This window comes from Tursiops truncatus, chromosome 1, assembly GCF_011762595.2.
Source record: "Tursiops truncatus isolate mTurTru1 chromosome 1, mTurTru1.mat.Y, whole genome shotgun sequence".
NCBI lineage: Eukaryota > Metazoa > Chordata > Mammalia > Artiodactyla > Delphinidae > Tursiops > Tursiops truncatus.
Window position 1 is genome coordinate 96,321,040 of NC_047034.1, and position 22,828 is coordinate 96,343,867.

Sequence of the window (22,828 nt, forward strand, 5' to 3'; positions counted from 1 at the left end):
AGCCAGCTGTCAGTGTGTCTACCCTTCAGTCCATTTTACTATTGAGAGTGAAGGCTCTGAGGTTTAGCCTACTGACATTGGATTCCAGACAATAGCAATTCTAACCTGAAGATTTTTAGAAATAAGTGTTTTGAAAGATGCCAACTGAAAGTTTACTTCTAAAATATTTAATCGGTCTCTCTTTGGAGAGATGGATGTTTTGTAAGAGCCAGTGATTATTGCATGCGTTAGGCCTTTAAAAAAGAACCTAAACAAAACAAAACCAAAAAAACCCCAAACATTTTCATTTAGAAGTTTTACTCTATTTTAGCATAGTATGAAAAATCGTTATCTTGTGATTAGATCTGTCATCTTTAGATCCTTTCCTCTCCAACTCCCCCACCCCCACCCCTCCCTTCTCTCCTCTCTCCTTTCCCCTCTCCTCTTCTCTCTGGTGAGATTCTAACTGTAAGAGTTAGATTGCTTAATGCCTGACCAGGGCAAAGACCAAAAGAATTGCAGTATGCAGTCATGCAGTGGTGTAGGTGGGGTGAGAATTTAAGAGAACACTAAGTTCCAAGAAATATAGTTGCCACAAACAGATTTATAGGACCTCCCTTAGAGCTGGAGGTTAATTAGCGTCCTTATTTCCTGTGAAATGTGAAGTTCTAGAGTATAGTCCAAATAGTGTCAAAGATAGCTGCCGCTTTATACCCACATCGGTTGTCCAACACCCACTGTTTAAAAAAAAATCCCAGCAACAAAAATATTCCTTTGTATATAGCTAATTTTATTTTAAAATTTATTATTGAAGTATGTTGATTTACAATGTATTTATATCTAATTTTAATCTTATAAAAATATTCTTGGAAGAGAAATTTAACAATTTAGCTAAAAATTTCCTTCTAAGTGAAATTCCAAAGAGCAGTCCACTCTGTTCCTGATAGACATTGGAATTGTTAAAAATGAAATCCTAAGCCAATATGGTACCACAATAGTAACCAGCCCTCTAAAGGCAGCCCCTGAATAGGGAAAGAATAGTAATTCAGTTGGGAAAGAAAGGTCAAGCCAGGTGACTATCTCTGGTTAATTTTGTCCAAGGCTTTATTAACTTACTATGGTTTGCCCATTTGACATTTGATTTTTATCAAGCTGTATTCTTATCTCCCTCTTTTAATTACATATCCCTTTCGGAAATGGGTATGAATGAAATAAAAATCACATCATTTTGGGGTGTGGGCAGATTCATTTTCCTTTGTTTGAATTTACCAAATCTGTGTGTGTGTGTGTGAAGAAGCCAGAAATGCATTTTATGATGGCCTCATGAAGTAAGGATTATGTTTCCTGGAGCTATTGAAAGCAGTCAGCTCACTTCCAACAGTGCAATGTAAACACTTTCAATTTTGTGTCAAGCTTTGTGTGATTGCTGGGTCTTCTCCCTCTTTCCACAAATCCACCAAGTACAAATGCATATGCTGACAAATGGAATGCAAACAAATGCTATGCCATGGGTACACAAATGGGTGAAACGCACAGAGAGGCTCTTATACGTTGGTACAAATGGTAGTCCCCAAATGCCAAGTTATTTATAACGAGGAGAAGAGACTTCCTAACATAGGGCTCAAAATAAAGAGGGTTTGTCTACAAAAAAGAATCTGGTGATTCAGTTCTGTGCATTTGTTTATTGACGATCACTTTTTCCCCTTATGTCTTGACATTCCACCAAAGCAAACTGCATGATCTTCCCCTTGGGAACCAATCCAGAGGCTTAGCTTTATTTACAAGTTTCATTATACTAAAGAGCAAAATGTTCTAGCTGATTGAATAGATATCACATGGCAGCCCACTGACTTCTCTATTTGGGAGAAGTATTTGACTCCTACAGAGAAGTCCTAAATGTTAGCTGATTCACTGTTAGTTTTGTTTTTGTTTTGTATTTACCGTAGCCCAAACCACTGCCTGTGGTTCCTTCCTCCCTCCTTCCCTCCCTCCCTTCCTTCTTTTTTTCAGTATGGTGTTTCTCTACTTCAGGGATCCAAGGGAATGGGAAAGACCTAGACTTTTAGGAGTGGAGTGCCCTCATGGGCTGGGGGCTCCAGCATCAAAGATAATTGCAATGACTACTATATCCTTGATGGTCTCCCTGGCTCTCTAGGATGGGTGTGGCCTGGGGAAGATCTTTTAGTACATAGTGGTTATTCCAATATCAAAATGTAAATTCAACACTCTACAGAAATAACATTTTTGAAAAGAGACTAGACTTTTCTAAAGTCACTTTGGTAAGGTATTAGAATAATAGTTGAGAGCCCTTGCTTCTCACAGCAATATTACTGCAGCTTTTATTCCTGTCTCTGCCAATAGCCCTTGGTTCTTTCCACCAAACCAATGAGTGCTAACACATTTGAAGCTTATAGCCAGCATTGTGATTCAAGCAGCATGCATAACTAATCCCATATCATGGCCAGTATTACTTTCTCTGTCTCATCCAAAAGTGCACAGAGCTCTTGATTATTACCTGTATCCTCACTACCTAAATAAATTTCATCTGTCCCTTTCCCTTTCTCCTTCCTCCCTTTAACCTCCCTAAGAATTGTTATTATTAGGTGGAACATAACCAAATGGGTCTAGGTATATTTATTAATTTACCACCCCTCAAAGTGTTTAGGTCAATCTGAATGATATATTTAGGGATGAAAACACTTCCTATAGTCTAAATGGGACGTAAGGTTAAGCATTAAAGTTTTACTGAGTGGTCAACTCATGTACGAAAAGAAGTAACCCTTCACCTGAGGCACTAGCTTGAAATCAGTAAGACTTTTGTGGGAATTACAGTCTGCATATCACCTGTGTGTCAGCTGGTGTTGCGTTGGTGCCTCTGTGGTTGGTTGGAAAGATAAATCACTTGGAATGACAAAATCTTGGTTCAAACATGTTGATGGGAATCAAATGATTACTGAGGGTCTTTTGAGATTTAAAACTCTGTTCACAGTGTGAAGCTTTTCAATGCTGTACACCTTAGAGAAATGACTGTTGTGGCATGGTTGTATTCATGCACTCAGCCAGTATTCATTGTGTATTTGCCGTGACTTGGGCACTGTACATGAGGCTGGCGACAGGGTTCTGAGCAGATAGACACTGTCTCTGCTCTCCTGAGCCTTAGATTTCAGTGGTGAAAATAGACATGAGAAAAGCAAACACGTAACCACAGTTTTAGATAGTGTTAAGTGCCATAGAGAAAACGAAGCAGGGATTTCAGTAAAGTTACTGGTTATGGGTGGTGGCAGTGGTAGGGCGTTTAGCTAATTTAGACTGAGCAGTCAACGAAGGTCTCCCTGAGGAGATAATATTTAACTTGTTCCACGTTGAAAACTCAGGGATCGTTTTGAATTAGATTCCTCTTTTCATAGTTCTAGATTTATGAGATTTAGCTGAATACTTATTTGATTTTTATTTGCTCTTTCTCAATTAGCCAAACCTTTTTGCTGTTGTCATAGAAACATTTAATAAGCTTGCAAATTGACCATAGGGGAGAGTTTGTTTGCTTCCTTTTAAGAATTACCATAAATATCTCACAGCTACTTAAAAAAAAACAAAAACAAACAAACAAACAAACAAAAAAAAACTCCCTCCAGGTAACAGGTGATACTTGTTAAAAAAAATAGCCTCATGACTTTAATAGCCAGACTTTAGCTATGAGCATATTTTTTTTGAGCAATAATAGATTTTTTTTTCCCCAATGAAAAACCACTTTTCTTTTAGTAACTCTATGTAGTTAAACCCATCCCAACACTGTTGGCCTGAGAGGTATGTCTTTTTGATGGCTTCTCAATCAAAGAAGTGACAAAAGAAGTTATCTCAGTCCTTTCAGAATTTAGCTATGTGAAAAGAGAAGTAATTTAGTAATTCCAGCTATGGTAGAGCCACTAGCCTCCTCAGAAAATGTAACCCACCCAATGTCTTCATTGTCAAATCAGCTTGCTTGACCTTCGTTCTTTATGCATTTTAACTAGGTACAAGGGTTATTGGATCCTGGGGTGGATGTTTCAACACGGATAGCTCCCAGTAGATAGATATTGAGATATTGAAGTACTGGTCAATTACGCCTTGCCTTCCTGGTGGGTATCAGGCAGTTGCTGTCCTCAAGGCCCCTCCTGTAATGCTTCAGAAGACATCCACTAGGGATGAGAGCTCTGAGTTTATTTCTACTAGAGGCTTGCCCTGGAAGTCACCCAGTCCTGGTCTTTTCCTCTTAAGGAATTAAGTAAAAATATAGGTCCAAAACAGAAAAACTTTAGAGACCCTTTAAAAAGTTTATGAAAGATAGTATTTGAATGAGACACAGGTGGTTAACTGTATGGTTCATTTATGACTCATTCATTCACAGATATTTAGAGAGGGAGCATGGCAGAGAGACTTCAGGCTGTGACGCAGGTCTGCCACCTGTGAAAGGAGAGCGGCAAGGAATAAGGATTGTATAGAAGGAGCTTCAGAGCTCAGTGCAATTTTGAAAGCATCTTAGGTAGGCTGATGGGGAGTTCCTGGGTCAAGGTTGTTTATTAGAGGAGTCCCACATCAAAACAGCCTGGCTCTAGTTCTCCTACTGCATTTAGTCATTCTGGGAACAGCCAGGAGGAAGCATTGCCTCAGAGTGAACTTTGAGACAGATCTGAAGTGCCCTGTGAGATGGGTTTTCTTGAAGGGAGGTCTGAATGGTGCATCCATGGCCACCATAGACAACATCCAGAATTTTATCTTGAGTGACTCCTGGTCAGAGAGAAACAGGTATGTTTTTGTTTTGTGTATAAATTAAGAGTGTGGTTTTAAATTTGATAAATATGAAGTATCTAAGACATCCACATGGAGGAAGACATACACCAGGATTTACTAGATAGGATCTCAGAGAAGAGGTTGGGCTGGAGAATCAGTTTTGGAGTCATCATGTTTTATAGATAGTATTTAAAGCCATGCGAATAGATGAGATCATTTTGGGGAGAGATTGTAGAGAAAGGAGAAAATGTCCAAGACTGAGCTCTATGGAAATCCAATACTGAGAGGCCAGGAACAGGAGGAGAAGCAAGCAAGGGACACTGAGTAGGAACAGCTAGAAAGGTAGGAGGAAAGGCAGGAAAGTGTGCAAGATGAGTGTTAAAGGGGGAGGAAGTGAGACAACTACACGAAATGCTGCTTTTGGGGCTAAAGTAGAAGATGACACAATTGGCAATATGGAAGTCTCCGGTAGCTTTCTTTCTTCTGAGTATCATGAGTTCAGAAGACAGTTCAGAATAGGCTAAAGAGAGAATGGAAAATGAGGAACTGGAGTAAATATGTATCTAAAACTCAAGAAATTTGGTGATTTATGGGAGCAGGGAAATAGGGCAGTGGCTGGAAGTGGGTATGGAGAGAAGAAAGTTCTTGTTTTTCATGACTGTAGATATTGGAAGATATTTGTAAGCCAATGGGAATGATCCTATGGAGGGTAAGCAATTAATTTTGTAAGAGAAAGAAAGGATAGCTAAAGAAGAAAAGTTGCTGGAAAGTTGAGTCTGGGACTCTGAATGCAGATAGAAGGCCTGGCCTTTGCTCGGAGGAGGGAGATGGCATATGTATGGGATATCATTCTTCCCCAGGTGTCTGCAGTGCCTCTCCGCTCAACTTTCTGTTTGTCCAGGGAAGGCTGGAAGGCAGCCTTCATTCTCTTTGGCCATGTGCTCAGCTAGAGACACTATTACCAGGGAAGAAAGAAAAATGGATACGGGAGGACAACTAGGAAAAATCTTTATTGGATTTATTCCTAGGCACCGTATATTTTTGTTGCTTTTGTAAAGGATGTATCTTTTTTTTTTAAGTTACATTCCACAGTTCTCTTTCAAAGCATAGATCTTATCATATCATACCACTTCACTGGCCGTCTTTAACTACACAATAAAGTCTGAACCTCAGCCTGGCAGTCAAAGCCCTTTGCAGTCTGTCCTCATCTACCTGTTCCCATACTTTCCATTTTACTTACTAGTCCCTGCATATGAAATGTACCTATGAAGTCACTCTGTCCTTCCTTTCTTCCCCAGCTTTGAAACTTCTCACCCTTCCAAGGCCTGCTGAAAGGACTCTTCCTCTCTGAAGCCTACCTGGATTTGCAGAACTAATTATTCACTCACATGTGCCTCCATAGCCCATGATACCTGCTTTTATTATACCACTCAATAAATTGCAGTTTCAAATGTATTTGGAAATCTGTCTGCCCATGAAAACATGAGATCTGCAAGTTCCGAAAGTGTTTTAGTCATCTGGCAGTAAATTTTTATTTAATTCTTTTTCTTCCTTCCTTCCTTTCTTTCTTTCTTTTTTTTATTTTTTAAATTGGAGTATAGTTGATTTACAATGTTGTGTTAATTTTTGTTGTACAGCAAAAGTGATTCAGTTATACATACATATATATATTCTTTTTAATATTTTTTTCCATTGTGGTTTATCTCATAAACCATAATGGAAAAGAATATTATTTAATTCTTAGTGTCAAGCTCATAAGATATATTTTTGGAGAATTTTTCTTACAGGCTTATGAAAGCCATTTGATGACATTGGCCCTAATTTTTTCATAAAAGGTGACGATAAAGCAATACTTTTGCATTGGGCCTGAGTATTTGGGTGGAAATACAGCTGCCCTTGCAACATTACCATTTCTTCTTGGCAGCAAGGACACAGTTCACCCAGAGACAGGAATATATGCCAAAGGGGAAGTACTGGAAGGGGGAAAACATACTTCTCTTGGACACATGTCCATCCTTTCCAGTTTGCCTGGCCTGGAAGTGGGTAAATGCAGTGCTGGAGCACACACCTTCAAACATGTTGGAATCTCTAGCCACCTCTCTCTCTATTCCTTAAGTTTTAGAATTATTATGATTAAGCAGTCATTGTGTGCCAGCTACTTCACTAAGTGCTATGCCATTCTTATCTCACTGACTTCTTACAACAATACTAGAAGAAAGGTAGTTTTATGATTTCCGTTGGAAATTGAGACCAAGAGTGATGAGGAGACTTGCCCAAAGTCACACACACACAACCTGCAGCAGAATGAGGATTTCAGTCCTTTTCTGCTTGAATTTAGAGACTGAACTTTAAACACTGTGCTCCGAAAACTCTCCTAGGTGTTTGGTCAGCCCATGTCTCTGCTGGGAAGGCCCAAGTTGGAGACAGAGCTGATTTAAGAGAGCCCCATGGTGTATGACAGCACTCTAGGTCAAATCCCAGGAAAGATAAAGCTCCTTTTAATGTTTTCCAAATTTTTCTTCCCTATAGTCTATTATAATGCTGCCTTCCAGCTGTCCAAAGCCCACCCAAACTCACTCGAAATTTCTTTTTTTTCAAAAACAGCTTTATGGAGATATAATTCGCATACCATATAATTTACCCATTAAAGTGGATTTTTAGTATATTCAGTGTTCATCCTTCACCACAGTCAATTTTAGGGCATTTGTATTACTTCAAAAAGAAACCCATGCCCCTTTGCCATCACCCCCAATCTTCTTGTACCCATAGCTCTAGGCAACCACTAATGTACTTTCTGTCTCTATAGATTTGCCTATTCTGAACATTTCCTATAAATGGAAGTGTACAATATATGGCCTTTTGTTTCTGACTTTTATTAAGCAAAATGTTTTTCAGGTTCATTCATGTTGTAGCATAATTTGGGACTTTTCTGTGGCCAAATAATATTCCATTGTCTGAACACACCATATCTTATTTATCTATTCGTCAGTCGAAGGATATTTCAGTTATTTTCACTTTTTGGCTATTAAAAATAATGTCGATGTGAATATCATTCAAAGTTTCTAGTCCATCTTTTCATTTTTCTACTCAGAATTTCCACTTCCCCATTTCTAAGTCCAGAGCTAGGAGAGCATTAGAACAGTCTAATGATCGTAATTCATACTGAGGGGTAGGTGACTAAGGTACTAAATGCATTTTAAAAGAGGAGCGTTATGGGCTTCCCTGGTGGCGCAGTGGTTGAAAGTCCGCCTGCCGATGCAGGGGACACGGGTTCGTGCCCCGGTCTGGGAAGATTCCACATGCCACGGAGCGGCTGGGCCCGTGAGCCATGGCCGCTGAGCCTGTGCATCCGGAGCCTGTGCTCCACAACGGGAGAGGCAACAACAGTGAGAGGCCCGCGAACTGCAAAAAAAAAAAAAAAAAAAAAAAAAAAAAAGAAGAGCGTTATAACTCAAGTAAGCTTCAAACTAGGGAGATGGTTGCAGGTAGTTCTTTCTGAGAAATGAAGTCTTCCCGGTGCCTTTTTCTTATACTGGCTGCTACCTGTCACTTTTCTCTCCACACCCACAAAATTCCCAAAGAAGCAGTTTAGCAGTCATTTCTGAAAAGCTGCAGATCCTTTCAACAGTTTTGGGTTTAATCCTTTCTCATTTTCTTCCTGTCACATTCTATTTTTCTTCTCTATTATAATTTTTTTCTGGGTAAAGATTATTATTCTGAATCTTGTCATTACCCATAATTGCAATATCTCCATAATCTCTTCCCACTCTATGACCATTACTTCCTATCTTCTAGCTCCCTCCTTCTAGAACGATGATTCCAACAATTTGATTCCACTTAGATCTGCAACCCACTGATCTTACTACCTTTTCCCTGTCACCCTCCTGATGTCCTCTCTTCACTCTTGACCAAGCTTGAATTCCATTTGCGATCAGTATAGTCACTCTCGTGCATATACCCTCAATTCCCTTGCCTGTTTTGGCTTCAGTGTTCTTCCTCGCAAAAGCCACTAAATCCATCTGTCTATTACACACCTACACCAATCCATCAGAATATGACGAGAAAAACAAAAACCCTTGCCTCACTATATAATTTGCACAGATTTATCCCACTGTAAATTGATGACTGTCTACTTCAGCTGGGCCTCTGTTGCTTTATACTTCATCCTTAATGCTGCCTGGAAATGGTTTCCCTAGTCTATTGGCTTTCCCAGTTTTCTAGCTAATTTTTTCACATCTCTCCTCAAACCTCAAATACCTCCTCCATCATCCTCAATCACAACTGAAAGAAAATTCCCCAGCCTCCAACCCCCATTTTTACCCATCTGCAGCAACTGCATCCTTTAGCTCCACCCTCCGCACTTGTTTCTATTGTTTCTCCTTAGAGTGAAAGCTATCTTTCTACTTGTGTGCTAGGTCCCACCTTTTACCAGCCAAAGATCGTTGCCCCAACAATTCTCCCCTCTCTCTCCTGCTTCCTCAATTTTTCACTTTCTTGGAACATTATTACCAATATACAAATATGTTATTTATTATATTTTCTATCTTGAAACAAATAATGAAAACCAAAGCTTTCTACTGACTCCACTATCCTTGCCAGTTACCACTCTACTTCTTTGCTTTCCTTTGCAGCAAAACTCTTTGAAATAGTTGCATCTATCCACCACCTTCTTGAAATCTCCACTAAAAGAGCTAATCAATATCACAAACAATATATCCAAAATGGAATGTCTGATCCTCACGCCTGCAATACTTCTTCTCCATTTGTCTCCATCTCAGTTGATGCCAACACCACCCTTTTCATTGCTCAGACAGAGCCAAGTTCCTAGAGGTACCTCTGATCTTCTCTTTCTCTCTTGCCCCACAGCCAGTCAGAAAATCTCATTTGCCCTACTTTTAAACTCTGCTTTATCTGATCAATTCTTATCATCTCTATCATTAGCACCCTGGTACAAGCCCACTGTTGTCTCTCACCCCCTAGTTGGTCTCCTTGCTTCCATCCTTGCTTCTTATCATTTGTTTCAACAAGGACTGATCCTTGTAAAGCCTAAGTCAGATCATGTCACTTTTCTACATATAACCCACAGTGTAAAAGCCAAAATACTAGTAACAGCCTACACAACCCTGCACGAAGGACCCCTATTAATCTCTGACCTCGTCTTCTATTGCTTTTCCCTTCCTACTCACAAAGCTGATGTGCTCTATCTACCTCAGGACCTTTGCATGGGCCTCTGCCTGGAATCATCTTCCCCTAGAAACCCCCATGGCCAGCTCTTTCAATTGCTGAAAGCCTTTCAAACATCACCTTCTCAATTATGTACACCTGAGTCACCCTATTTAAAATTGTATTAAAAAAATAAAATTGTATAGCATCTCCACCCTGGTTGTCTCACCCTGTTCTGTTTTTGTATAGTGTTTGCCACCTTCTAAAATACAATATATATATAATTTTACTGTTTTTTATTTTATTTATTTATTTATTTTTGCTGTACGCGGGCCTCTCACCGTTGTGACCTCTCCTGTTGCGGAGCACAGGCTCCAGACGCGCAGGCTCCGCCGCCGTGGCTCACGGGCCCAGCCGCTCGGCGGCATGTAGGATCTTCCCGGACTGGGGCACAAACCCGTGTCCGCTGTATCGGCAGGCGGACTCTCAACCACTGTGCCACCAGGGAAGCCCTGCTGTTTTTTGTTTTTTTTTTTAACAGCTTTATTGGGGTATAATTGCTTTACAATGGTGTGTTAGTTTCTGCTTTATAACAAAGTGAATCAGTTATACATATGTTCCCATATCTCTTCCCTCTTGCGTCTCCCTCCCTCCCACCCTCCCTATCCCACCCCTCCAGGCGGTCACAAAGCACCGAGCCGATATCCCTGTGCCATGCGGCTGCTTCCCACTAGCTATCTACCTTACGTTTGTTAGTGTATATAATATGTCCATGCCTCTCTCTCGCCCTGTCACAGCTCACCCTTCCCCCTCCCCATATCCTCAAGTCCGTTCTCCAGTAGGTCTGTGTCTTTATTCCTGTCTTACCACTAGGTTCTTCATGACATTTTTTTTTTCTTAAATTCCATATATATGTGTTAGCATACGGTATTTGTCTTTTTCTTTCTGACTTACTTCACTCTGTATGACAGACTCTAGGTCTATCCACCTCATTACAAATAGCTCAATTTCGTTTCTTTTTATGGCTGAGTAATATTCCATTGTATATATGTGCCACATCTTCTTTATCCATTCATCCAATGCTGGGTACTTAGGTTGTTTCCATCTCCGGGCTATTGTAAATAGAGCTGCAATGAACATTTTGGTACATGACTCTTTTTGAATTTTGGTTTTCTCAGAGTATATGCCCAGTAGTGGGATTGCTGGGTCATATGGTAGTTCTATTTGTAGTTTTTTAAGGAACCTCCATACTGTTCTCCATAGTGGCTGAACCAATTCACATTCCCACCAGCAGTGCAAGAGTGTTCCCTTTTCTCCACACCCTCTCCAGCATTTATTGTTTCTAGATTTTTTGATGATGGGCATTCTGACTGGTGTGAGATGATATCTCATTGTAGTTTTGATTTGCATTTCTCTAATGATTCATGATGTTGAGCATTCTTTCATGTGTTTGTTGGCAGTCTGTATATCTTCTTTGGAGAAATGTCTATTTAGGTCTTCTGCCCATTTTTGGATTGGGTTGTTTGTTTTTTTGTTATTGAGCTGCATGAGCTGCTTGTAAATTTTGGAGATTAATCCTTTGTCAGTTGCTTCATTTGAAAATATTTTCTCCCATTCTGAGGGTTGTCTTTTGGTCTTGTTTATGGTTTCCTTTGCTGTGCAAAAGCTTTGGAGTTTCATTAGGTCCCATTTGTTTACCTGCTGTTTTTTAATGTTTATTTTTTACTGTCTGTCTCTTTCCACTATAGTGTGAGCTCCATGAAGCCTGGGATTTTTGTCTGTTTTATTCATAAGCATTTAGGTGCTCAATTAATATTTGATCAATGAATTAATCTGAGAAGTAGAGAAATGCATCCAGTATAGCCTAATAAATTTAACAATCAAATTGCTCTGTGTGAAATATCAATTTTCTTTGAAAGTTTGGTACTTGAATCATATATTAAATCTGAAACTTATTTTTAAAAGATATATATATATAAGTATACCTACTTATCTTTATCACCCCCATTGCCACTCCTGTCATAAGGTTTCATTGAAATGGTTGCTATTTTGAGTTTGCTATAGAGAAATATTTGTTTTAGCCTACATTATATTTAAAAGCAACATTCTTTTGATAACTGAAACCTAAAATCATTCGTTTTAAAAAGAGAAGTTTGAAGCCATGGTATTAGCTTTGTGTCCTGGAATTTGGCGTTGAGGACTCCCCGGAATTCTCCAACTGCTGAGACCTAGCTGAGAGCTAAGAATAGTGCAGAACATAAACTTCTATAGAGGCAACTGTGAAAGGAATTTTTAGAAGCAGTGTGAGACTACAGCATTGTCAAAGAGTTTGGGAAATGGCAGTCTTTAATTGTCAAACAGTACAGAGTTTTAGTTATATATTTTATTATCCGAAATTTGTAAGGAAATCTGTGGAAAGCTCGTAGGACTCTGCCTCACAGTTTCATTAATTCTCTATTCATTCATATCTTATTTAACATTATTATGAGGGAACATAGGGTAAGGTCTATATTTGGCAAAAGGCATGTTGTTATTGCCACTTTTTAAAATTTATTTATTTATTTTTTAAATTTATTTTTGGCTGTGTTGGGTCTTAGTTCCAGCACATGGAATCTTCGTTGAGGCATGCGGGATCTATCACTGCGGCGTGGGCTTCTCTCTAGTTGTGACGTGCAAGCTCCAGAGTGCATGGGCTCTGTAGTTTGCAGCATGTGGGCTCTCTAGTTGAGGTGCGCGAGCTCGGTAGTTGTGGCACGCGGGCTTAGCTGTCCTGCAGCATGTGGGATCTTAGTTCCCTGGCCAGGGATCGAACCCACGTCCCCTGCATTGTAAGGTGGATTCTTTACCACTGGATCACCAGGGAAGTCCCTATTGCCACGTTTTATGGAGTACCTTCAAGGCACCCCAGAAATGCATGTGGCAATTTTATTTGACATTGGGTTATAATTTATTGAATTCATTTTAGACCTGGGATCCTCATTTTTGTTTGTAACCTTCCAGGGTACATTCAAGGACAGTCTAGTAGAATCTGGGAAACGAAATGATGCTGGTTTTGGTTTTCCTGTATTTGCCCTTCCAGCATTCTTATTTCCCCTTTCAGCATCTTAATCCTCATGGCCAGTTTGGTCATGGGGAATACCACAGAGCTCTGCCCTCCTCAGGAAATTCTTATTTCCTGTCCCTACCTGGCTCCTTCCCCTTCAGTGGAAACCTGTTCTTAACCGACTGATTGCTGGGGGAAAAAAATCTAGTCTACAGTTTTGTTTTGGTAAAATAAGGAAATTGGTCTAGATGACATCCAAGATCTCTTCCTTCTCTAGAATCTTGTAATTCTATGATCCTCTCTTTTCTGGGCACAATGAAAACTACTGATTATAAACTTTCTCGAGAAAACTTCCATTTTCACCATGTTTGTGGAATTATCCTTTTTGTTTTGTTATCTCTCTCTCTAAGGAATATTATTTGGACCTAAACTAGTATTCTGCCAATAGCACATTTCATAGAAGACAGGTCAGTCTCAGGCCCAGTTTCTAGGTGCTTGGATTTCAAGCTCCAAACTGGGACTGCTGGGCAGTTTGGTGGAAAGATGCTGGTGTGTTTCCCACTCTTGGTAAAGGCATTGTTTCACAGCCACTCTGCATGTGCTTCTCCACTTTTGGACTCAGCATGGACCACTGAGTCCTCGATAGAATCATTTATTAAAAGGTGTAATATTGTTAGTACTATGATAGTTTTCTAGTCTCAGTCCTTGCAAGCGGTCCACGTGAGAGCACACTATGGACTAGAAAGAAGTAAGTGAGAGTGTCCATCCCGAAACAGACTGGCCTCTGCTGAGATTAATTGTTGGCAAACTCTCTCTAAGATCCTTGACTATAAAGCCCTCTGGGGAATGCAAAAGATTACACTCATTACCCTGATGAAAAGCCGAGGTAATTTTGTCTGGATCTGACCCTCTGGTTCCAGGGAGTCTAACTATTCCAGTCCTGTCGCTTAGATGACACACCGTAATGATGACATCGAGAACGTGATCAGCTGCTTATCAGGTGCTGGCCCCCTGGCATTTCCTTTCCAGCTCACAGATAGTCCCCTGGAATTTAAACACCTTCTGAAACAGGGGTCCTTCCATCTCTTGTCAGTCATCCCTGCTTTGTAGCTGGTCAGTCACTGTCCCCAGAGGGTGAGAGGACAGACAGCCTCAGACACATGAATCCACAGTGAGCCCTGTGGAGCCACGGGAGAGAGGAAAGAGCAACAGGTGCTGGCACCCGGGACACAGGCAGGAAAATACTCTCAGAGTGAGGGCTTAGGGGAATTCAGCACACTACCTGCAGAGCAAACTCATTAAGTTTCATGTTCTTTTCCAGAGCTTTCTTCTTTGTTTCTGTATGACTGGCAGACAACCACAGTCACACTTGATTATAGTATTGTTTTCTTCGTTACTAAGGAAGCTTTATTACTGAAACCTGGTGAAATATTATAAAGAAAATAGTCATGATGTGTCACTAAAGAGCCCCAATGAAGGCAAATAAAGTCTTAATAAAAGAGAAGTGATGATCTGGATCAAGGTTTCTCAACACGAAATAGTGCTGTCTCTGTGGTACAGAATGAAATTGGAAGGCAGCGGGGAAAGAATTTGGAATATAGATTTTTAGTTAAACTATGGTTTTAGCCCAAGGGTAAACGTGGGGAGTTGAGTTTAATTAGAACTGAAATGACTTTGGCAGCATCCACTTAGGTCACAGCTGTCAAAGGGCCTGGCAAGTTCCTAAAATCCTCCCCGCCTACAAACGGTTAATCCTCAGGAAGTAGGCTTGTTGAATCATTACTGCTAGGGATGAGATGGTACTTTACAAATAAAGGAGGCCTGTTTGAAAGGCAGCGTGTACAGCACAGCATTGTAGCCCTGAATGCTCACCCATCAAGATTTCTTTGAGGAAAATTGCTTCATCCGAGTCCCGTTTATGGTTTTTTACGGCAGAGATACTTGGCGTACTCTTAGGAGTTTAGAGTTTCACTGATGTACACCAACAGGCAGAACTTGAGCGAAGTTTAGAAGATAGGGTAAGAAAAGGGATTTGTATGTTAAAGTGTCAGCACAGAAAATACATATAGTATATTAGTTGTATTTTATCCTTTGTGATTCCATCCCTCATTCTACAACACTAGAACTTTTTTTAAAAACACAATTTTTTCTTTTTCTTGACAAAAGTTGCCTTGCCCTGATTTGCTCACTCCATCAGAAAAGCCCTATTTATAACACATGTAGCTTAGTGTGGACTGGAAATCCTGACTCATCCATTCTCACTTTTAATAACTGCCTAGACTGAATATTTGCCTCTTGACAGTGCTCAGTCTTTGCTATGGGAAAGGGATAGTGAGCAAATTTTGGTTCTAAGGCGCTAGCAAGAGCTAGAAATCATTTTGAAAGCAATAATATGCTTAGCCTGTGTCTCTAAGAAGTTTTCCACCCCTTGAGATGTATTCGTGAATGTAAAATAATAGTGGTATTAACATTTAGTGAGAACTTGCTTTGCCCCAGATGGTGTGAATGCTTCACACTTAATTTTCAGAACAACCCAGTGAGCTGAGTCCTATCAGCAACACCTCAATGGAAGGGCTGAATGGCTAGTGCTCTGGGTTTAATGCACGGACCAAGAGTTAAAGGAGGGGAGATTGATTCTGAACATCATGTGGTGGATGACCCTTTGGATCTAGTTGCCCTGGCACAAGGTTCTGTTCTGGGGACAATGGCTAAGCATGTGAGGATTAAAGAAGTATAAGTTTGAGATGTAAGGGTGGGGAAGCACTATGGCCATGACTGAGATCTGGTCCAGTAAAGATGTCACCTTAGCAGTGGGTAGTGTCTTTCAGATAGTGCAGGGACTCTGACAGTGAACCAAGCTATGGTGCTAGTGGACTAATGGGCTTTTCCATTCTCTTCTCTTAGCATTTAGAAGAACAAATGATCCCTGAATTGAATTGTGAAAGCTCTTAGAATTCTTGGACAATTCAGCGTTAGGATGGGTTGCCATTTTTAGGAGAGAGATGCTAGACTTCCTGCTAGGGCAGATACAGTTTCTAGCAACAAGTTGGAAAGGTAAAGGAAGTGTGACTATATTTATGCCAGAAGCTGGAAGAGGGTCTTATCTCTATGAATATCCATTTCTATGGGTCACTGCCTTGTCCAGAAATCTCCAGTGACTTCCCATTACATATGGCATCAAACTTAAATTCCTCACGCCAGCCACCAATGTACTTCACCTCTAGATGTTCTTTTGGGATCCAACATGGACCTTCTGAATACAAGTACAGATCTTCCTCAATTTATGGTGGGGTTATGTACTGATAAACGCATCGTCAACTGAAAATACCGTAAGTTGAAAATGGATTTAATACACCTAACCTACCGAACATCGTAGCTTAACCTAGCTTACCTTAAATGGACTCAGAACATTCATATTAGTCTACCCTTAGATAAATCATCTAACACAAAGCCTATTTTATAGTAAAATGTTAATATATCATGAAATTTATTGAACAAGGTGCTGAAAGTGAGAAACAGAACGGTTGTATGGGTACAGAATGGTGGTTAAGTGTGTTGGTTGTTTATTCTCGTGATCGTGGGCTGACCAGCAACTGTGGCTCGATGACTGCCGAGCATCAGGAAGGAGTATCTACTGCATATGGCTAGCGTGGGAAAAGATCAAGATTTCACAATTTGACATATGGCTTCTACTGAATGTGTATCACTTTTGCACCATCATGAAGTTGAAAGATTGTTAAGTAAAACCGTTGTAAGTCATGTAGTCTCATTTCTGTTTCCGAAATATGGTGTGCTTCCCTACTTGAAGCTTTGCTCAAGACTTCTTCTGTACCTTCAAAAGGAATAACTTCTCCCCTCTCACTATCCATATTAAACTCCTCCACTAAAACCCCCTGCTCTTTGTGAAGTTTTTCTCTAGTGCCAGCACATCTCTTCCCTCTCTAAATTCCTGTTGCCTTTGCTATCCACATTGTTCCTTTGTTTCCATGAGAATAAAGTGCTAGTTATCATGAATTACCTACTTTGCATATTTATATCTTTTCTTTTTAACAAAGCTTTACATTCTGAGAGGATAGGACTACAGGACTAACATTTCTTTTGTATTCTCCATGTGGCAACTTTGATCAAAGGGGGGAAAGCTATGCATTGAAGGAAGACCTGGATTTCAGTCCTGGCTCTGCCATTTCCTAATTGTGACCTTAGTTGACTTTTTCAAGCCTCAGCTTCTTCATCTATAAAATGAAGTTAATGGTCACGATCTGACAGGGTTACTGTGAAAATGAAACATGATAGGGTATGTGAAAGTAAGTGTGCAAAGACCAAACACATGTAAATTATTAAGAATATTTGCTCATAAAGTCTTTTTAAAGTGAGTAACTGTTATGCAAGCATACTTTTCTAATGCAGGAATTTATGCCATTCCAGTAGCTTTATTAGGGATGGCAGAATATCTTAGCATACTTAGTCTTCATTTTAAACTTCTCGGTGAAAACCATGACCTTCCTTCTAAGCAACGTTTGTTTTCTTAGGCAGCCTGGCCCCTGTTGTCAGCATCACACCAGAGGTGTGCTATCAATCACCTTCAAGTCTTTCCCCTGCTGACCTCCTTCATGTCCAGTTTTGCTGTCTTTTTCTCTATTGCTGCATAACAAATCACTCTAAAATGTAATGCCATGAAATAATCATTTATTATTTCTCATTGTGTGGTGGAATTTAGGAGCATCTCATGACATTGCAATCAGATGTCAGGTGTGGCTCCCATCATGTGAGGGTTTAACAGGGGCTGGAGGATGGTTTAGTCACATAGCTGTTGCCCATGCACCTCAGTTCCTCTCCACGTGGGCCTCTCCATGGGGCTGCTTGAGTTTCCTCATGGTATCGTAGACAAGGAAAATCTCTTTTCCTTCTAAGTTCTAAGCCATATCAGAGATGTGCTATCTATCAGCTTCTAAATTCTAGGCTGGGTCCCCTGTAACAAAAGACAGATTAACAAGAGAAAAACAAACAGAAGTTTATTAACATGTATATTGTTGGGGAGAAAATTTTTTTTTCCGCCTACCTGTCTAGGTTCTTTGGCTGTTCTAAAAATCAAATTGACATGAGAGATTAATAGGAGAAAAACAAATTTAATTACATATATACAGGGACCCCCAAAGACAATGAGATCTAAGGGCAGGTCTGGCCATTGAGGCTAGTATGTCCTCTTGAGATAAGGAACAGGATAGGGGCCTGGGGCTTCAAAGGGGAGGAGGCCAATTCACAGGACAATAAGAAAAGCAGATGTTTGGTAATTAGATGTTTGTCTTGCCATCTAGATAGGTCATTCAGGTAAGAAGTTCTCTCTGGTAATAACTCTATTTCCGGGTTAGGCCCCCATCTAAATTCTTTTAGGTGGTTAAGGAGAGGTAAATTTTTTCTTGAGTCTGCTGGGTCTTGATTCCTTTCAGCTCAAAATAGTCTACATGCCAAAGTGGCACATTTTGGGAAGGCTCATTCTGAACTCATTCAATATCTCATATATACATGGGAGAAATTTAGGGGTGAGTAATTCAAAGAGGTGGTTAGGATTGGGGCTTACATACCATCTTCAGCTAAAACAAAGAAAAAGGGACAGGCAAGTTATGGGAGGGAAGGAAAAGCACAGTAAGCAAGGGTAAGGTTTTTATGCAGATGTAAGTGTCTTCTCCATTGACAAGTCTTTTGCCATTTAGAGTATCCTTTTCTTCCTGGTACAAATAGGGGGAGATGTCTTTACAAATTGTGATTTTCTTTAAAAATATAAACTTCCCTTAAAAAAGGGTAACTTCTGTTCTGTTTTTAGAGCTTCTCCCGTGTCTGCTGTTTACCAAAATAATTCTTATGGCAAAGAGGCATATTTTGGGGAGGCATATTCTGGTCTCCTACATTGTGACAGTTGGCTTCCCCCAGTGCAAATGAATGAAGAGACCACCACAGAAGCTGAAATGCTTTATATGACCTAGTCTTAGAAGTCACACACTGTTACTTCTGCCATATTGTAGTGGTCACACAGGGACAGACCTTATTCTTTATAAGGGGGGTGGCTATGCAAGGCCTGAGTATGTGGAGGTGAGCATCATCAGAGGCCATCTTTGAGACTGGTCACCATGGTCCACCTTCTGGTCCCCAGTGGAAATATACTGATGGCTAGTGGGAAGCTGCTGCATGGCACAGGGAGGTCAACTCGATGCTTTGTGACGACCTAGAGGGGTGGGATAGGGAGGGTGGGAGGGAGGCTCAAGATGGAGGGGATAAGGGGATGTATGTATACGTATAGCTGATTCACTTTGTTATACAGCAGAAACTAACACAACATTGTAAAGCAATTATACTCCAATAAAGATGTAAAAAAAAAAGAGAAATATACTGATCACATTCCACAAGACCCCCAAAACTCATGCCATTGCAATATCAGCTCAAAGACCAAAACTGCAACATCTAAGTCATATCTGGGCACACCTTGAACATTGTTCCTCTAGATCTGGAAACCTGTGAACAAGTTTCTATCCCCTACAGTGCCCAGTACCCAACAGTCATTAAGAAAACACAGGATAATAGCATCCAAACTCTTCAAAAAGGGAGAAAACAGGAAACACACAGAGCCAGTGGTCTATGGCACTTTGGCAGATAGCCAGGCACACATTGCCAATTCCTTGATGAGTGCTCAACTCTACTGCCTGGGAAGGATTCTCCAAGACTCTGGGCTCTTGATTCTACCGTCTGAGTCTTCCTTTTTTATAAGAAACGGCCAGTATTTGCACCCGAGTGGTTTTCTCAACCTGCTTCTTGCCCATAGTGGTTCAGGGATCCAGAGCCCTCTCATTTTGTACTGTGTCAGTCCTTTAAATCCAAGAAGACATAATTCCTTTTAAAATTTTGTGGGTTTTTAGTGAATCCATTTATAATCCACTCTGTTAGACAAAAGGCGCACGTACATATCTTTTCAAGACGGGTCTCTCTTCACCTGGATCTTCCTGTGAGGCTACTGAGAGACATCACCTTGAAGGGTCTTAGAGGGATTTTTGTTTAAAGGAGTGAATTTTTGAGACTTAGACCTTAGAAGGTATAAGTCTGACTGAATAGTTTTCTCAGGTACTGCCTTAGATCTTTCTAAGGTCTTAAGAAAGGAGCTTATAATTCTTCACTGTATTTGATCTCTGTTCTGAAGTCATTTCTTAATTTGAGAAGCTTGGAAGGGCTGAGAATGAGAAGGTTTCATTTTTGAACTCAGCAAGTCTTGGCTTCTTTATACACTTAACTGTTGTTCGTCAGCTCATCTCTCCTTTTACATTTTACTATGAGGGGCAAAAAGAAGCCAGGTGGTACTTTTAGCACCCTGCCTGGAAATCTCCTTAGCTAGTTCATCTAGTTCATCAGGTACATCTTCTACTTTGCCCATCACTGCGGACAGCAGACTACTAAATTTCCTGCCACTCCATAACAAAGATACTCTTTTCTCCAGCTTTCAATAACATTTTCCACCTTTCCTTTTCTTTTTTTTTCTTCTTTTTAAACTAGACTTTACTTTTTAAACAATTTTAGGATCACAGAAAAGTTGTACGGAAAGTACAGAGAGTTCCCATGTCCCCACTGTCCCCACAGAGGCACCGCTTCCCCACTATCAACATCCTCCACCACGTGATACATTTGTTACAGTTGATGAACCTACAGTGACACGTTATCACTCAAAGTTCATAGTGTACGTTAGGATTCACTCTTGGTGGTGTATATTCTATGGGTTTTGACAACTGTATAATAACGTTTATCCACCACTATAGTATCGGGCAGCGGAGTTTCACTGCCCCAAAGTCCTCTGTGCTTAGTCTGTGTGTCCCTCCTTTCCCTCTGACTTCTGGCAACCACTGATCTTTTTACCTTCTCCATAGTTTTGCCTCTTCCGGAATGTTATACACGTGGAATCATACCATACGTAGCTTTTTTGGATTTAGCTTCTTTCACTTAGTAATATGCGTTTAAGATTCCTTCATGTCTTTCTATGGCTTGATAACTCATTTTCTAAAACTGTGGGATAATATTCCATTGTCTGGATGAACCACAGTTTATTTATCCATTTACTCACTTTCTTTGAAACCCTCATTGAAAGCCTCCTTGAGGCACATCAGGCTTTCATTTAATGGTATCATCCAAGTCCCTTAGGCTCTCATTAGCATTCTTCTCAAGATCCTTCCAGTTTCTACATGTCACCTCATCTCAAGCCACTCTCCCATGTTTTACATTTTTGTTGCAGTAGCATCCCATTTCCAGGTACTTAAATCTGTATCACTTAGGGTTTGATCAGAGAACCATTCTCTCTCTCTGTGTCTCTCTCTTGTCTTTATAATCTATATCGATCTCTATATCTCTTAGTTTATAAAAATCAGCACACACGCACTATAAAGGGATTTATTTTAGAAATTTGACCTTATGCGATTGTGGGAGTTAATCACACAATTTATATGAGGTTTCTGTTTTTTTGTCTGGTAATGGAACCCAAAGCTTGCAGGACAGGCAGTTGGGAAGGGCTGAAAGCATGAAATGGTTCTAAAGACAGATCCTCACTGACTTCCTGACACTAAGCCTTTAACCTTGGTGATGGGCATATCCTGCAAGAGAAGCTGGCACCTTTTGTCACAGAGCTAAACGTGCACCTGCCCAGGATTTGGAGAAGCTGAAGAAGGAGATCTAGCAGGAGATGGAGACGTGTGCTTGGCTGCTGCCAATCAGGGGAGCAGCACAGAAGGAAAATGCCAAGGAGCTGCAGCAGTGCCCTGAGCCTGGCACTGACCTTCACAGCACGAAAGGAAGATGACAGCTCTTTCTTTTTCACCTTTCAAATGTCATGCAAATGTCTTCTGTGCTCCAAACTCATCTGTGCTATGTAGGGAAGGGAATTCTTGGAAATTTACTTCAATTGACATGGTACAAATCCGCTACACTTGCCTGTTCTCTACCTTGTCTTTTCCCTGCCCTGTACATTCTTTACTTCTTCTCAACTGCAGGGACCATAAAATGAGATGCAAAATTTTTGCACATTGGATTAACTAAATTCAATTGAATCTTTGTTATTACAGAATGGTTGTTTTTTCACTTGTTCAACTCGTATTTAGTTCTCAGTAAATTTATGGCAGCAGCTGTTTTAGACTTTTTCTAAATCCTTATTGTATTGTATTTCAAACCCTTATTATTGCCTCATGCTTCTCTTTCCTATTACCAATGACAATTAAAGTGAAGGGATATAGGCTAGACTGGTGGCTCCCAAACCTTAGAGTGACTGAGACTCAGCTGGAGGCCTTATTAAGACAGAGATTGCTGGGCCCCACCCCCAGTGTTTCTGATTCAGTAGGTCTAGGTGGAGCCTAAGAATGTACTTCTAACAAGTTCCCATGTGATGCTAGACTCCAAAGGTCTTTAGTGATGAGCTAGGGATAGGGGATAGAGATTGATCCAGAGCAGGCTAAGCATGGGACTATGGTAATAATGAGACTTGGGGGAAAGACCAATGTTTTAAACATTTGGATGTCTCCCTTGGGCCTGGTGTCACACATCCTGCTACAGCCCAGGATTAGCTTTATGGGTTTCTAAGTGGATCTCAAGACTGTTCCATGTGTATTTTGGTTTTGGCAAAAAAACCAAGACATTTTTTTTTTCTTTGCGGTACGCGGGCCTCTCACTGTTGTGGCCTCTCCCGTCGCGGAGCACAGGCTCCGGACTCGCAGGCTCAGCGGCCATGGCTCATGGGCCCAGCCGCTCCGCGGCATGTGGGATCTTCCCGGACCGGGGCATGAACCCGTGTCCCCTGCATCGGCAGGTGGACTGTCAACCAGTGCGCCACCAGGGAAGCCCAACCAAGACATTCTT